General features: G+C 45.3%; 1 protein-coding gene across 3 annotated transcripts in view; it reads left to right on the top strand.

The window, feature by feature from the left end:
• MACROD2 (mono-ADP ribosylhydrolase 2) overlaps positions 1–18,193 on the top strand; it is a 2,798,553-nt gene that overhangs the window by 2,278,231 nt on the left and 502,129 nt on the right. The gene's annotated exons all lie outside the window — the stretch shown is intronic.

Below are 18,193 nucleotides of genomic sequence, written 5' to 3'. Positions count from 1 at the left end.
TCTTCACGGTGCCCTTCACCTTCAGGGTGCCCCAGGCCTGGTCGCAAGGCCTGGTGAACCCGGGCGCCGCTACCACCACCGCGCCCTCAACCTCCACAGTGCCGCACCTGGGTGAAGACTTGTTAACCCAGCATATTTGCCTGGATGGGCAGCCCTTTGAGTGGTCACCGGAGTACTACCATCCCCGACTCCGGAAAGAAAGACCCCTGGATGAGCCCCTGATCCCGGCTCCGGCGCCCGCCAAGATCACCCCACTCTCGCTGGAGGAAGCGCAGTTTGCGTGGGACCCCACTGGAGGAGACCTCATCGGGTTCACTCAAGAGACCCGGGCGGCCGCAGCCCAGCGAGCAGAGTGCTGCCGGCAGCAATTAGAGGTTTTCGACCGGGAACGACGAGAGAGGCGGGTCCGCGAGGAGCGGCTGCAAGTGAGGAGTGCAGAACAGAAGAGCCGGACCCGACGGAACCCCCGTGCAGCCCACGGTCCCCGTGCCACCGGTACTGTAATTAAATTCCAACTGCAGCACGGTTGGGGCTTCATCCGGGATCACCGCACCCCTGGCGACGTCTTCGTGACCCGCAGGGATGTCGAGTCCCACCTGCCGGAGGGACACCGAGGTCGTGACCTATACCTGGGTGATGAGGTCACCTTTACCCGGCACCAATGTGCCAAAGGACCCTATGCCCTTCATGTACACCGGTTCACGGAGGAAGAGCTGAGGTGTCAGGAGGAGCAAGAGGACCCGGACGGGTCTGAAGAATACAGGGAGGAAGCATCAGGAGGACGCCGTTATTAGAGTACGGTAAAAAAGAACTGTACATAGTTACCCGTAAGGGTATAAGAACTGCTGCTAATTTAAATATGTTCCCCGTTGGGACAAGTGTGAACTTAAACCCGTGTGTCCCTTATCCCTTAACAGGCTGAGGACTGTGAACAGCCATTCCTTTTCCCCACTGGCCGAGGACTGAGAGCGGCCACCTCCCCTTGTATATAGTTGCGCTTTCTAAGGCGCCCCCTACTGGTTTTATAGGAAACTGTTGTTCTTGAACTGACTGTTGCACTTCTACCTGGTCACAAGCGCACAGTGGCCAGTAACTCAAAGAACATTATTATGAAAGAGTTTTATATGAAAGAAAAAGTTTATCTTGTTTAAATCTGATAATGTTTAATGTTTGATATGTTCTTGTATGTTTTGAAAAAAAATTGTATGTTTTTGGATATTTTATTCTTTTACAGCCCGAGGACGTGCTGTGATTTACCAGGGGGGAATGTGGCACCCTGAGGACTCGGCTGCTACAGGGGTATTGCACCTCGACCCAGAGGTGTGGTATTCCACTCCCGGGTAAGGATGGAGTGTGGGACTGAGCTCAGTAGGCTGCATGCACTACATACATCCCATTTCCGGGGGACAGAACTACGGTACTCCCACCAAGTAAATGTGCAGGTACGACAGCGTCTGTCCCTGGCTGGAGTGGGAGGGGGGTGGAACATCCCAGTAGTGTAGGGGCAGATAGGGGGAGTACTCTGGGTTAAGCTAGGAGCTCATTGGGTGCAGGTCACCTGGGCTCACACATAGAGGGAGTATATATGGTGGGCACCATCTTAGGACAGGGAGAGCTGAGGGAGTCTTTAGGAAGAGTTCAGCCAGGAGGGCTGACAGGGAGCTGTGGCTCCGGCTGGGCCCAGCTCCAGAGCCAAGCCTGCGGAGGAGAGAGGAGAAAGAAAGGCCCAGAGTGGAAGACCAGAGGGAACCCTAAGAACCCAGAATCAGACCAAAAAGGGGTGAAGGGTTGGCGGACACGGGTACCGGAACCCGAACTGGTGGAGGCCACTTATCCTCAGCCAGGAACCGGAGGTCGTGGTCAAGATTTGCCACGACCCTCACCAAATCCACCAGAAAGGCACACCAAGTATAGGGTCAGGGAACCCAGAGGAGGTTTGACCACCAAGAGACCCGAGGGAGCCGGCCAAAGGTGGATCCCTGGTGGGAACGGCCAGAGACAGAGAGAGAGAAGGGAGCTCAGGACCACGCTCCGGAACTGCCTGGGGGTTAGCCGAGTCCAGGACCTGGTGGACGCAGCACGGCTCGGGTGGTCACTCAAGGCCAGAGTGACTGAGAGAACACCCGTGAGTAAAAACCCTGAAACTGCATCTCCTGACTCTGACTCTTCTTACTGCACCGTCACAACCCCCATCATCTTCACCTGCTGCCCTGAGGCCATACCCCTCCCGTTGGGGGTTATAACATCATCGCTGCACCCATACCACCGGCCTCAGCGGACTGTTCTGCAGCGGCGGCTGCAAAGCCGCACTCAACGGGTGGCGTAGTCGACATCCAAGTTAACATCTACTGCCATAGACTGCCACTTAGTTTGACACCCTGGGCACGGACCGGGTCACCGCCACGAGACTACAACCCTCAACAGATCCGGCTCCGGGTAAGCTCCCGCGTGCGCACCGCAGCGCGACACAGGCCCAGGGGCGCGTCAGATGCTCAATGCAAGTGTATTGAGTGAGGCCAGACGAGTCTAGTCGGTCAAGTCTGTGACGAGCGGCTTCGGCCGCACACAGTGAAGCTGGGAACTTCACTGCGCACGCGCCGGGAGCAGCCTCATCATAGCGCATGCGCAGTGAGGCTGGAAACTACACAGCTAAACAGCGCATGCGCGGCTCCCAGCGCTGGAAGCTTTACTGCCCGGCCGTGTCATACTCTGCAAGCGCTCCACAGATATAAGCGCTTGCCGGGAGCAAAATTCAAATACGTGGGCGGTGCCCGTGTAAGGTGCCCCAGCGAGGTAGTCGTGGGCGAGCTGTAGTCCCCACTCGCTATGGCACCCTACAGACAATACGTGTCCTCCCTCTGAAGTGTGGCTGTGTATGTGTTGCTCTTCACTTGCTTCAAGCCATCCGATCGCGGCTGTCTCCAGGCATTTCTCTTCTGGGACCAGGGCAGCAAGAACTTCAGAGGACACAAGGTTCTTAACCAGAACTTGAACTTTACTTGGGGAAGAGGGATATATACAGTATTTACAGGCAGATATAATGGATAAGGCCCGACAGGCTATCATCTCTCTCACAGGCACTGAAAACATCTTCAGCCCTGGTTCCCTCTTTAAGTGAAGCATCTCTTGTGACTCTATCTCTAGTCCACGAGACTCTTCTGTAACATTAACAGTGACCTGGATCAAATATCTCCCCCACGTCCGAGCCTGGAGTCCTATTTATCTTCTTCTGCTTCCTGCAGACTAGAAGTGCCTCGGGTCCTCACTAGCTCTGATGAGTTTCTCCGACCAGCTAACAGGACTCTTGCTCTTGCGTGAGGAGACTTGCACAGTAGTGATCCCACTGTCTGAGGGTGTAGAGCTCCCGTCTACCCTAGCAGCCACTATAGTCAGGCTGCCCGCACGATTCCCCATACTGTCTCTTACTGAGTGACTCCTCCTGCTTTCTAGACACTTAAGCAGGAATGCTCCTAAAGTGCCCACCCTCGGTGAGCTGTCATCACACAGCATTAAGTCATCACTGCCTGTAACCCTGCTAGCAGACTCAACCTGACATCTGCACCCAGAACAGTGGCATCTTGTGGCTGTTTACAGGTACTGCAGCCCACAATGAATTATGCCAGGAACAAGCTCTATATCACTCAAGGCTTGATCCGGGCACTAAGTCCCCCCTTTACTCTACTGACTGGACCACTAAAGCTAACCCCTAGCTTGGTCTACCAACAGCTCAGAGAGGTCTGACTTTAGGAACACTTCCTTTAGCTATCTCAGTACCAAGGGAAGGCTACGCCCTTCCCCACTATTACACCCGCCCTGACTGAATGTGGCGCCCGCCCATGACTGAATACTAGGATCACATCCCTATGACTGGACGAGCAGGTAGGATTATAATTATATAAAATGTTATATACTCAAATTACCACCAATTTTAATGAAAAAAGCGTGTTAGTGATGCACAGTTTACATAGTAGATAGGACGTGACAGGTTCCCTTTAATATGTAATTAGCCTAATAGGAGCAAGAACACATACATAAATATCAGCCTTCTATCTTTATCAAGGAGTTGCTCTCTCCGCACTTATTAATAGGGACTGTAGGTTTGGAGGAGTAGTCTGCTTACCAGGACAGTAGATTAATAACTATTGTCTGTTTTTCCTGTAATTGCTCCTTTCGCCCAAATTTCACAATCATTTGTTTGTTCTGTTTTGGGTAATAGGAATACGGACCTTTTCCTGTTACATTCTGCCCCGACACAATGCAGCAAATATAGACAAAAGATCTGCTTTATATGTACTAAGCAAATAGCCTATAGGTTAATATAAGTGCATAAATACTCAATATCTTCAGATATCTTTATATTTTACTGGTACAAGTGTGTATTTTCCGCTATCACCTATCCGGAGTAGCTCATAGCCACAGTACACTTTATTTTGTGGAGTGCAATGGAGCAAATTGTATTTAAGAACATGTCGCTATTGTTATAAAATACAGGTCACAAATTTTACCTAGAGTGTCCTCACGCTTAAACTACCGCTCTTCTTTCCCAACCCTTTTATAGCATTTTTACTCACTTTACAAGACGCACGGTAGTATATAACCCATCGATGGGATATTCCAGGTCAGACACCTGCTGCTGATATTATTTTTGCCCTTTAAGCTTCATCGCTACAGCTGAGGTCATAGCTTAGCTTTGTGCCTGGGGATCTGAATAGATTTATGGGAATGTGGTACTAGGTTGAAAACAAAAGATCATCAATAATTTCTAACTCGCTGGATGTCTGCACAATTTAATATAGCTTAAGAGAGCGGTCTGACATATCTCATTTAAAACCCAGTACATTTTTATTAGATGGAGCTTCAGGTCTATTTTAGAGACATAGGTAAAATGTCAGCGGATGGTTTTTCTAAACCCGTCTTGTTTTTGTATCTGTTATGTAAATATTTTATCAATTAAAAATTGCCTTCTTCTTTCTACAGACCTGTGCCATGTTTTATAGTGATACATTATTACATAGTAAGGCACAAAATCCAGTTACACTACCATTCATTCAGTTTATCTTTCCTTAAAATTAGCTGGACATCCCTTTTTCTCAATGTAGCTATGCCATCAATGTCACTGTGGGTCTAGATGGTCTAAACGCCGATGGTAAGGTGGTGTTTTTTTGGTGCAGCTAATGGACCAGTGTATTGAATCCATAATGATCTTTAAAGGGGATCTGTCACCCTTTTGAGGTTTTTGAGTTAATAATATGGGCATGCAAGTTGTATACAGGTGAAATTAGTCATACCTGTATGCCTCCTTGATGATGCTTTGTTTAGTAAAAGACATCTTTTATAGCTTCAATATTCAAGGCAATGGGGCATAGGCTGCCCGGAAGATAAGACTGCCTCTGGTCTTCATTGTACATGATTTCTCCTCTCCTTCTCTTCAGACTTCCCTTTGACTTCATGTAGGTCACAGCTGAAAATCCCGCGCCTGGGCATTCTGCCTGCCGTCGCTCCTCTTCTCTGCTCCGCCCTTCTGTGGGCGCTGTCTTCAATTTTGAAGTGCGCAGGCGCTGGAGAGTCACTGTAACTTCCGGTCCCAGTGACCTCCGGAGCACAGTATGCGAGTTCCCCACATTGCAGAGGATCAACAGCTTATTCCTCATAGGCTGGAAGATCGAAACTAAAAAACATGATTTTTTACTGAACAAGACCACATCCAGGAGGCATACAGGTATGACTAATTTCAGCTATATACAACCTGTATGCTCATATTATTAACTCAAAAAGCTCAAAAGGCTGACAGATTCCCTTTAATAAATGCCTTCAACCATTTCTGGACCTTGGATATCGGCATAAGGCTAATGAGTACTTTCTAGTAGTATTACAGTCTTTTCAAAATCTTGCATTCATGCATCTGTCAAAATAGGAAAGAGGATCCAAAAGAAGTCACCATAAAAATGAAACTTTTAATTTATTGTTTCATACATTTAATTATTCAACTCCACCTTATGCAATGTATGATAATATATAGTGTGACAGCTCTCCGTACATCATTTTCTCTTGACTTTCCAGACAGCTTCATTTAAATCAGCAGTACTGGAATCCTTATATCTTAGTCTGACTTTTCCAATTAATATTTAAGTAATTTGTATTCCCCTGCTTTAATTGAAACACAAATGAAAGAGATGGATGTTATTTGAAATTCTGCAAACTTGTATTTGATAATGAATACATATGTAAGAGCTCCTATTGGAGAATAAAACATCAGAGAAGCGTCAGGAATGCCTCCTGCTGCTTCACATACACACTGTGATCTTATTGAAGAACTTTTCAATATTCAATTGTATGGAGAATTTTCTTCTCAAGCTCCGTACTGTACTTGGCCGTGTTTAATTTGCTGCTCTAATTACCAGATGCTATTTACACAGTTGCACAAAGTATTCATGAGTAAAGGTCAAAATACTTTAGTCTTGAATTTCTATCAAATGTTTTTTTTACCACCACTCTGTGCCATCCTAGATGGATTTGGGGAGATATTTTTTCTCGCTTTATAAACTAATGTAATTATTTGCATAAATTTCCTTTAGGCATTTAGTTTTCTTCACATATTTTATTTAAAAAAAATAAAAATCCTTTTTCAATATTTTTCATAGTGCCAATATATAATTTACTACTGATATTGGCATCACTTGCATCAGTCACAGTCACTATAGCGCTTCACAGACTAATTTCTCACTCAACCGGAAGGGCCAATTTCAGGACTAGCCAAATAAACTTTCAAGTTTTTCTCTTTAGAATGTGACATTAAACCAGAACAATTGAGGGAAACACCACGCAATGGTTTAAAGGGGTTTTCTCATTAGATGGAGCACCCCACTCCCTACCTTTCTAGCTTTTTGCTTGTTGGTTGCTTGGTTTTCCTGCTTGATTAACAGTTCAGAATGGTGGCATCATTGTGCTGCCGGTCTAAACTGCGCTCTCTCCAAAGCTACTATAACAGGAGCTTTGCCTCTACAGCATCGGAGGATCGCAGTAGCACTGATGCTGGATCGGGAGCTAATGGAACCTGTCATGTCCCCTAATACTATTAACCTGCATATAATCGGGTTTATCTGCAGGTTAATACCGTTCTAAAGCTGCCCAGCCACCACACTAAAAGCCCGGCTACTGGGAGGAGTTTAACTTTATTCTTCCCAGCAGCCTCTGCTTTCAGTCATAGAGGGGTAGCGGTGCAATTTCAGTCACCACTCAGTACATAGTGAGTGGCAGCTGTAAGCACACCCTGGCATGTTGACTGACAGGCCTCTCTGCAGCATATTAGGACAGAGTTAGCTGTCAGTCAGTGAGCCTGGGCGTGGTTACAGCCGCCATTGACTGTATACTAGGGGGTGACTGTAGCCACCATGGCCGCGCCTCTATGACTGAAAGCTGGAATCTGCCTGAAGGAATAAAGATTGAGAAGATGACAGGTTCCCGCCAAGTATACTCCAATAATCCCAGCCTCCTGATAGAGCCCCCTGATCTTGGGTTAGACTTTTGTACATGACTTTTGCCATGCTTTTCCACTGAACAGTCAAAAGGACAGTGTATTGTATACAGAGTGGTATACAGGGACTTTTCTCTCTACTGGTACAATCCTATGGGCTTTCTCGGTTGTCCTTGTTCGCTCTTTTAACAGTGGTTCTTTATTTGTGTTTGGGCTGTGAACAATTGAAAATGAGGACTATTTAGTCAATGCTGTCTGGCAGTAGAGTAAATTATTCATGCCTTATTATTATGATGCTCATAGATATACACAGCTACTATACAGCACATCTGCATTTTTGTTTCACAGTGATATACTTTCTTGCTATTTTCGTTGGTTAAGTAACCGAGTCATTATTAAAAAGAGATTGAGATTAATTGGACTACTTAAATCATCATAACGCAGTGAAAGTTCCCAATGACTATTCTTTAAAAGTTTACTATCCCATCTGATTATTTTTCTGTGGACACAGTGGTTTTCCCGCTGCTTATTACTAGTGAAGCAATCAATGTTGTTTAGTGCTTAAATCTAGTAAAGTTTCTATTGTCGTTGCATTAGTACATTTGTATTGTTCTTTTTAGTAGATTGATCATGTATGCGAAGTCCAATTTTACTTTATTTAATTGAAGAAAGATTTCTGGTGTGCAGAGCTTAATAAGATTCAGTCCTGCCTTTTCTACATGCGCTTCACTTGATTTGTATCCTCGAGACTTCTTTGCAAGGACCCCTACAGAATTCACTAAGAAATCTGCATCTCCTACTGATTGTAAACTGTCTTACCGACAAATAATGAAAACAATTTTCTGTATCAAGTAATTGTCAGTAATTTTCATTCCTGGTGCAATGTACTTTTCATTTTGCTAATGTGGGAAAAAAAGATGTATAAAATAAAATCTGAATACTTATGACTCATACAGAGAACACCTTTCAAAGCTGTAAACTACTGTATTATCAGTAAAGGAAAACTTCATCTGCATGGTGTTGCCCCTCTGCTGGGCCAATCCTCAAAAAAAACAAAAACTTTTTACCAATGCTAGGCAATGGATACAATGTCTGGATAGCACATCTAGTGTCACCAATGAGCAACCCATATGGTTCTCCAGAGCCTTGAAAATTCAAAAAAGTCACCCAGCCATGACATCTTTTGCTGGCCATCAACTTATTTGACTAAAGATAAAACTTACTGCATCACAAGGGTGGAAAAGTTCACTTTTGAACATCATCTGATGTTTCTTTCCATACTGTTCTTCTAGATAAACATGTCCTGACATACATAGTATAAAAAGATGAGCAGAAAAAAATAAAGATTTTCCAGAGCTCTGTCAAGAGATGTTTGTGTGTCTATACCTGGCCGCTCAGTGGTTGTGATAGGCGCCACAGCCTATTGAGAGTTGTGCTAGAATGTCAAGATGATGTAGTGACTTCATATTGTTAGAAATTGAAGTTATTTTAGAAATTCGGGAAAAGTAGGTAGACATTTCCGTACGTAAAAAAGCCTGTAACCAGATGTCAATAGTCCAGGCCTGTGCAGTGTGATCCCAAAAGTCAAGTTGACAACCCTGGGCACAGTGTTTGGAGGATCATCATAGCCATTATGATTGGTGATGACCATAAAGCACAGATTCTCGCCAATTGCATATTCTGGCATGTTCCTATGGTTAACTTTCCCTTTAATAACACAGGACAGATGAATGTCAAAGCATTTCAGCTCTGTAGAGATTCAAGTCCTTTACAACAGGGTTCCCCAACTCTAGTCCTCAAGGCCCACTAACAGGTCGTGTTTTCAGTATTTCCTTAGAATTGCTCAGGTGATAATTGCATCACCTGCACAGGCAATAATTCCATCACCTGTGTAATAGTAAGGAAATACTTAAAACATGACCTGTTGGTGGACCTTGAGGACTGGCGTTGGGGAACCCTGCTTTAAAAAACATAGCACTGCTTCCATTTAGGATTCATCAGAAGTCTGAGCTCATGGATGTCTACTAATTGCATCTTCAGAGTTGCCAATGTGACACGCCAAAAGTTGTTGTTAAGGTGGATTTTTTTTCTTAAAATTATTATAAATTTATATGACAAAACTTGATGAATAACTGGTCTGTGATGCTCTCAAAGCTTTACAATACAATCCAGCATTTCGTTCTATGTCATATGTAATTATAAGAGCCTTCAGCTTGGTGAAATGAAAATTGTTTGCAAAATCTATTCTTACCGAGTGTAGCAATTTGTCTTCGTAGAAGAAATGAATGTATAACGGAATATCCTCCAAAAATCTATTAGAAGAGCATACATTTAAAATGAATCTTATTCAGAAATCCATCTAGAGAATGTGTAGTTCTGTAACTGTAGTCATGTAAGGTGTTAGAATAAATCCAATATGCTGAGACCACATCAGCCAGATGATGTTTTGCTTCCATCATCCGTTGACCAAGACAACTTTCGAGAACTTTGAAGAACCAAAACTTTTCATATTTTAAAGGGACTATGAAAACTTGGGCAAAAAAGGTAAAATGATCAGTCTCCATGGACACATTTTGCTTGAGATGGATGTAAACAATAGAGAAATTAAGTATTTAGTCTTCATCAGTCTCCTTCTGCCCTATGTCATATGAGATTAAGTGAAATCTCGTTAAAATAGTCACTCAAAAATTCCATTGAGTATGATAATTCTTTAAGAGTTTTCTGAAAGAAGATGGGCAGCATGCAAAATATAAAGGTGGAACTGAAAATCTGGTCTGGATAAGGAGTTGTCTTCTCAAATAGGTATTTTTATTCAATGAACTCTCTCAAAAAGAAAAGCAAAAATCCAAGACAAATAAACGGTAAGGAAATCTATCAACTAAAGCCCAAGTTCTCAACCTGTAAGGCATATCAGTGGGTATTCACACATCCGCCTGTGCATTTAAGGTGCTGCACTGTGTAGGAACCATCGCCTTAGAGGAACTTAAAGGGGTTGTCCACTACTAGGTCAACCTCTTCTCAATCTGATTGTTTGCCCCCGTTAAAATAAAAACACTTATACTCACCTCCCATGCCGGCGCCTTTCCAGCAATGTCGACATTTGTGTTCCCGTGACTCAAGTGAAGTGGTCACATCATGTGAGCCCTGTGCTTAATCAACACTGGCATCACTGTCCCTGCCTTTGGACAAATACATAATCAAGAGGAAGTAAGACCTGCCACTGTTGCTCACTTCCTCTTGATTACTTATACATCCAAAGGATGGGAAAGCGACGTCAGCGCTAATATTGGGCTCAGGGCTCACATGATGTAACCACCTCATGAGAGCCACCGGAAAATGAGTGCCCACATTGCTGGAACAGCGCTGGCACAGCAGGTGAGTGCTTTTATTTTAACGGTGGCAAACATTCAGCTAAAGAAGGGGTTGTCCTAGTACTGAACAACCCCTTTAAATGGAATTTCATTGAGTAGAGAGGAGTTTAGGAATATTTAGAAACATTGACCTCTTTAAATTAGGACATTTGTTATAATAAACTTGGACTGGAGACTGCCAGGGCTGGCTTCAGGTTTTCGTGGGCCCCGGGCAAAAGAGTCTCAGTGGGCCCCTTTAACACATTCATGATGCACAGATCGGCGGTGAAATATAGGTATACAACACAGGGCCCATGCTGTCCCCTCAACCTTCACATATGCAAACATGCATGCACGAACACACAGTACGCAGACACGTACGCACACACACAGTATGCAGACATGCGCACACACACACAGTACTCAGACATGCACATGCACACAGTACGCGGACATGCACACACACACAGTACTCAGACATGCACACACACACGGTATGCAGACATGCACACACATACACACATGAACATGGTACACAGATATGCACACATACAATACGCAGACATGCACATACACAAATACGTACACATACATACATATTTGAACACAAATCCTTAAAAACACATATAAAGCGGACATAAATATACGTATATACATAGTCATACACACTGACATGCACAGACATTTGCATCATACACACACATTAGAAATATTTTTAATATGGGGATTGTGGAAGAGGGCAAGAAGCCTCACTCACCTGCCCCCGGTCCTGTCTCCAGTCCAGCTCCTCTGCCATGTGGCTGTGCATGGCCACTGGCATGTCACAGACATGGGCCTGGACCATCAGAGGGGCCCACTCGCTATCGGGACCCGGGCCGCTCCCTCTCATCTGTGCAGGGATGCCGGCGTGTCACAGACATGGGGCCCTGTACCATCAGGGGGCCCACTCACTGTTGGGGCCCGGGCTGCTCCCCCTCATCTGTGCAGGGCTGTCGGCGTGTCACAGACATGGGGCCCTGGACCATCAGGGGGGCCCACTCGCCAATCGGGGCCTGGGTCGCTCCCCCTGCATCTGTGCAGGGGGTGTTTGATTGCCGGTACTTCAGACATGGCAACGTGCAGTGTGCTGTCCGGCTGTGTCTGCTAGCAATGACGCAGCAGGGGCGACACACAAGCACAATTAAAGTCACAGTGTCGCCCTTGCCGCATCATTACTACCAGACACAGCCGCACAGCACAATGCGCGCCGCCATGTCTAGTGAAGTGCCGGCAATCAAGCTGCGCCAGCAGTCCTGTCTGCACAGATGCAGGGGAAGCAGCCTGGCCCTGACAGCAAGTGGGCCCCTCTGATGGTCCAGGGCCCCCGCACTTGCCCGAGTACGCCGGGTGCTGACGCCGGCCCTGTGAAATTGTACCCATTAATTGATGTAATAAAGTATTGAAAAGTTGTATGGTAGGAGTACATATACATGGATCCGTCTTAGTTTCATGAATTTCATTAAAGACTCCAATTCTGACAATACAAGTGCTTGTAGAACCCTTGACAGGCTGTAATTCACATCGCAAATGCTTTGTGGCCACATATATCAAAAACATCACACTGCTCCGTACCAGAAAATTATGATTTTTTTTCAAATCTGTTCATGTTGTATCATCACATCACAGAATATGACGAGCCAAGAGCAAGGTAATAAAGGACCCCAGATAACTATTTGTCAATCTACTATTCTGCCAACAGCTTTTTCTTCTGACTCTCCATAAAACATGAATGTTAAACAGGGAGACCGAGATAAGCAGCACCTCAAATATCTCGTATAGGAAGAAAGGATCAGGCATGCTGAAACCAAATATGTATGAGCTTTTCTGCTCCCCTAATGGTAGGCATTAGGAATGATAGACTAACCTCATAAATTCATCACGTAAGCTTGTTATTGGGCAACCTGACAGGTTTGTGATGCTTACATTGGATTGCCCTCAATATCCACTTTGATAAATCTCTGCCGCCCAGTTCTCAAACAAGAGTTTTGCAAGTTTCATACAATATAAAAATACACCAGCGTCAATTAATTTTTAAGTTTCAATTTAAAAAAAAGCATTTTTGCATCTGACAATGGTGTGGTATCCTGCCGAAGCCCTGCAACATTGTAGATGATTATATACTGTCTACAGACTGGTCTATACATATGATATGTCACTATGTATATTGTGTGTGGTGTCCATTATACCACTTTGTTAAATTCAAGCTGAAAAATAAATTTCGAGAAGTTTTTTTTTCAATTTCTCCTAATGCTGTATTTATATTGGGAAGCTAATTGCTTTCCTGCATAAATGCTGTTTTAGTTCTAATGCATTCTGACTATCCGCTGCAGTTTTTGTAAGTACCTGCGGTAAAGCATTTTTTTATTCTTCATTAGCAGTGACTAAAAACATATCCATTAATGAGGTCAGCGCTAAACGGCTACTGAGATGAGACAGACAGATGCTACCTCTAATATTAACGAAATAATAGGCCAAAACCAGAAAGAATGCATTATAAGGAAGCTCACAAAGGAATAATGCTCTGCTTTCTACGCAAACCATGATTCCCATGTCACATGTCTAGACTTATATTTTTGAATGACCAAATTATAATAGGAATTAATGCATCAGCGGATCTGTCATATTTTAGTAATAGTATTGGTAATAAATGTATAAGTGAGGTTTATTTTTTATTTCATTTATATTATTTTTTATTTGCGATTGTTACTTGTTGACTTGTGGTATTTCATATGGATATACTCAGGGTCGGACTGGGGCACCGGGACACCGGAAAATTCTCCAGGGGGCCCTGGTCCTCTGCAGGCCCCCGAGCCGGATGCACGGGGGCCCCTGGTTAACATTGCTGCTGGTGCTCCGCACTGCAAGGGCCCGGGAGGTCAGGAGGGCCCTTGCAATGTGGCTGATGAGGGCAATCTGGCCTGCTTCTCAGATCCCCAGGCTCCGGGAGGCCCATGGGCAGATTTCCCTCATCCTGTGTGGCGGGCAGGGAGCAATCCCTCCAGCTCTGCTGCCGACAGGAGGAAAATGGCAGCGGAGCGGAGGGATCCATCCTCTGCTTTCTGCCCGCCGATTCCTCCTTGACATCATCATGAAGCGCGAGCCTGTGTCAGGGAGAAAGATGCCGGGCAGGAAGCAGAGGACGATGTTGCGGGGGAGCGGGCTGAGAGGTAAGTGTTTTTTTTATTTTATTTTACACTAATACACTGGACTGGAGATGGGGGGAAATGGGGACAGCAATAGTGATGGAGGAGGTGGAGAAAGATAAGGTAGAGCAATGGTGATGGTGGGGGGAGATGAGGGAGAGCAATGGTGATGGTGGGGGGAGATGAGGGGGAGCAATGGTGATGGAGGAGGTGGGGGGAGCAGAGGGAGAGCAATGGTGATGGAGGAGGTGAGGGGAGATGAGGGAGAGCAATGGTGATGGAGGAGGTGGGGGGAGATGAGGGAGAGCAATGATGATGGAGGAGGTGGGGGGAGAAGAGGGAGAGCAATGGTGATGGAGGAGGTGGGGGAGATGAGGAAGAGCAATGGTGATGGAGGAGGTGGGGAGAGATGAAGGAGAGCAATGGTGATGGAGGAGGTGGGGAGAGATGAGGGAGAGCAATGGTGATGGAGGAGGTGGGGGAGATGAGGGAGAGCAATGGTGATGGAGAAGGTGTGGGGAGATGAGGGAAAGCAATGGTGGTGGAGGAGGTGGGAGATGAGGGACAGCAATGGTCATGGAGGAGGTGGGGGAGATGAGGGAGAGCAATGGTGATGGAGGTGGGGGGCATGAGGGAGAGCAGTGGTGAAGTAGGAGGTGGGGGAGAAGAGGGAGAGCAATGGTGAAGGAGGAGGTGGGGGGAGATGAGGGAGAACAATGGTGATGGAGGAGGTGGGGTGAGATATGGCATGGCGATGAGGGAGGTGGGGGATATATGACATGGCAATGATGATGGAGGAAGTGGGGGGAGATATGCATGGCATGATGATGGAGGAGGTGGGGGAGATATGCATGGCATGGTGATGGAGGAGGTGGGGGGAGATATGCATGGCATGGTGATGGAGGAGGTGGGAGGAGATATGACATGGCACTGGTGATGGAGGAGGTGGGAGAGATATGGCAATGATGATGGAGGAGGTGGGGGTAGATATGGCAATGATGATGGAGGAGGTGGTGGGGGAGATATGGCAATGATGGAGGAGACATGGCAATGATGGAGAAGGTGGGAGAGATATGACAATGGTGGAGAAGGTGGGGGAGATATGGCAATGATGGGGTTGGGGGAGAGCAATTATGGAGGTGGGGGGAGAGAAATGATGGGGAATTATTTGGACGCTATGTGCTGTGAATATCTGGTCTAATCACGGTGTGGTGGTATTTCTCTCTTGTATGTGGTGGTATTCGACCACTATGTGGTGGTAATATGTGGTCTGGTCATGGTGTGGTGGTAGTTCTCCCATGTATGTGGTATTATTCAGTCACTATGTGGTGATAATATGTGGTCTGGTTGTATTTCTCCCTTGTATGTGGTATTATTCATTCACTATGTGGTGGTAATATGTGGTCTGGTCATGGTGTGGTGGTATTTCTTCCTTGTATGTAGTATTATTCAGTCACTATGTGGTGGTAATATGTAGTACAGTTATGGTGTGGCAGTATTTCTCCCTTGTATGTGGTACTATTGGTATTGGTATAGTGGATTGTGTTGTGTATGGTGATCATTTGTTCTCTCTAATATTAATTAAGAGAAGATTCTTTATTTCCATTAGTGATTAAATACTTGGAACAAGATGCACTTACAGGGGTTCTCCAGGGAAAACAAGTAATCACCTTTCCACAGGATAAGTGATAAATTAGTGATTAGTAGGGGTCTGACTGCTGGGACCTGCACCGATTGGTAGAATGTGGAATTTTTATCCCATTACACTGGAACTCATGTGTGACTTGACTACTGATCCATTCATTACCTCAGTGGCTGTTCTTGTTTTTTTTTCTGAAAGCCCCAAAGAGAATGAATGGAGCTGCGGTCAGAAGTCCCACCGGCCGGTGGATTTTAAAATGGGGATAAGTGTCCTAACAGGGGTAAAACTTCTCCATTCACCGATAGGTGCATTTTCCAATATACGGACCCAAAAGATCAATAAGTGATCACCAATCCTGTCGATCCTATGGATCCGTGATAACTTGTTTAAACCAAAGAACCCCTTTAATGCAAACTACCGTAATTCTACATCCGAGTTATAGTGGTGCACAGTATATGTGCAGGAGCCGCCTGTGATTTACAGTCGACTCTCCACTATAACGGGGATATCGGTTAACAGTTATTTGCATATTGCTGTAGGGTGGGCCCCGAGGATCAATTCTTCCTTTGGATTCCAAACACCCCAGTCCGACACTGGATATACTGCAAGTTTTACCTTTTTGGTAATTTAGGGCTCATTCAGACATGAGGTTTTTAAATTGAATCTTATTCTGTTTTTTCTTTCCCCAGATAGAACACATACTGTACCTTTTGGAGTCCATGGGGCCGTTCACATATCCATATATTTATGTGGACCGAGTGGTCCGCACAAAATCAAGGAGACTTGTCTAACTTGATCCAAGCTATGGATTAGCCTCGCCAATGCAAGTCTATAGATCAGTGAAAAAAAATCAGACAGCACTCGAATGCCATCCATGTGCTGTCAATTTTTCACTGAGTGCTTGATATTAAAAGCAGAAACCTTATTCGTTTTTTTTTGTTTTGCTTACATGAAAAACTGATGAAACTCTAACCAAGCGCTGATGGAAATCTGATTACGAAAACTGATGAAACTCAGTTTGTTTTTTTTCGTACGTGAAAAATCACTGCCGTCTAAATGAATACTTAGCATAGAAAGTGTGAAAATATTGCACATTTCATTGAAAAATACAAAGGCTAGACTATTCTATGCCCTTATACTTTTTTATGGATAAGGACTAATATTTCCCTACCATTAAAATGTGAAGAGAAAAAAAAAGATGTCAATAACTTGTAAAAGGGGGGTTGTTTTTTTTGTAACTCAGTAGCCCACTTGAGGATGGTGCTTTTCCCATGTTAAAGAATTGCAATGTGTACAGCAGAGGGTTGTGCTCCTGATGATCTATAAATTGTCTCATGGTGGCCAAGCTTACTATCACGATCAGCCTCCTTCCAACTTGTTCCAGCTCTTTCCAGAAGCACTGCATATCAAGCAGAGATGGGTGACATGGACAAGCCTCTGTTGGGCAAGATTAACCTTTTAAGTGCTGCCAATCAGCAGGTCTCACAATGTGTTACAACATACAGTTTACACCAAAATCACAGTATTAGCATAGAACACACTATACATCCGGTATCCCATGGAGATTGCCACCTTGTGGGACATCACAAATGTATTCCTAAAAACCAAAACAGATGCTATGGAGTTCGTTTTTTTTTGGAGGGGGGGTGGGGGTTGCACATCCTGTAACAAAGTCACTGGCAAAATACTGGAGAGGAGGTATGTTTCACTGAGGCCATTAGCTTCAGTGATTTGAAACCTAGAAATTTTGCTACAGCACACTATGTGTTGAGAGGAGTTAATCGGTCATTTTAAGGGATGGATTTTTGTGAACAACCATAGAGCGGGTGGGAGGTTGTTCACCATATCTCCACTTCAGGATGGGGTCTAGGATATATATAGTCGGCCTTTTGATGCATTCGGTAGGCCTGGAGAGTGGAACTCCAGTGCTGTCCTGACAAGGAAGCTGAACCGTTGCATGTTGATTTCTCCTGAGCTCCCCCTGATTGAGCTCCCCCTGTTGATTTCTTCTCGGCTCCCCCTGCCAGGTGGTACTGTGGCACCTTGCTACACACAGGTACGACAGAACCCAAAAGGGTGCAAGGACTGACTTCTCCACCAGAGGCCCCCATTACATAACAGACACCTCCACCCTTCCACCTCAGACCACCAGAGGGAGCCCTGTTAGGGATATATATACTGGAGGGTGGAGTTAGGTAGTCAGAGCGTGTGCTGGCACAGAGATCAGTAAAGAAGCAGCATGTGAGCTGCGGTGCTGAGGGCCAGCCAGGGCCTAAGCACGTGCTGAAGCCTCAGGGCCTAGAGTGTGGCCAGAGGCAAGGAGAAGAGTGAGAGGAGTTATGGGGGCAGAGGAGCATCTTAGGCTCACCCCAGAAGACAAGCCGGACACCAGGTCCGCGCCTACAGGGTCCTCTACGCCCAGTAGGAATAACCGGTATCTCAGGAGGATTCTAAACCCCTGGTCAACCTGAAGATACAATCATTTAAAGAGCTAGGAAACACAAAGGCCACAGCGTCCAGGGATAGTGGTAGCCAGAAGAAAGTT

This window comes from Phyllobates terribilis, unplaced genomic scaffold (genome assembly GCF_046119375.1).
Source record: "Phyllobates terribilis strain yellow unplaced genomic scaffold, ASM4611937v1 Scaffold_3__8_contigs__length_932513732, whole genome shotgun sequence".
Taxonomy (NCBI): domain Eukaryota; kingdom Metazoa; phylum Chordata; class Amphibia; order Anura; family Dendrobatidae; genus Phyllobates; species Phyllobates terribilis.
The sequence above is the reverse complement of the archived record's forward strand: the minus strand, read 5'-3'. Positions and strand labels throughout refer to the sequence as shown.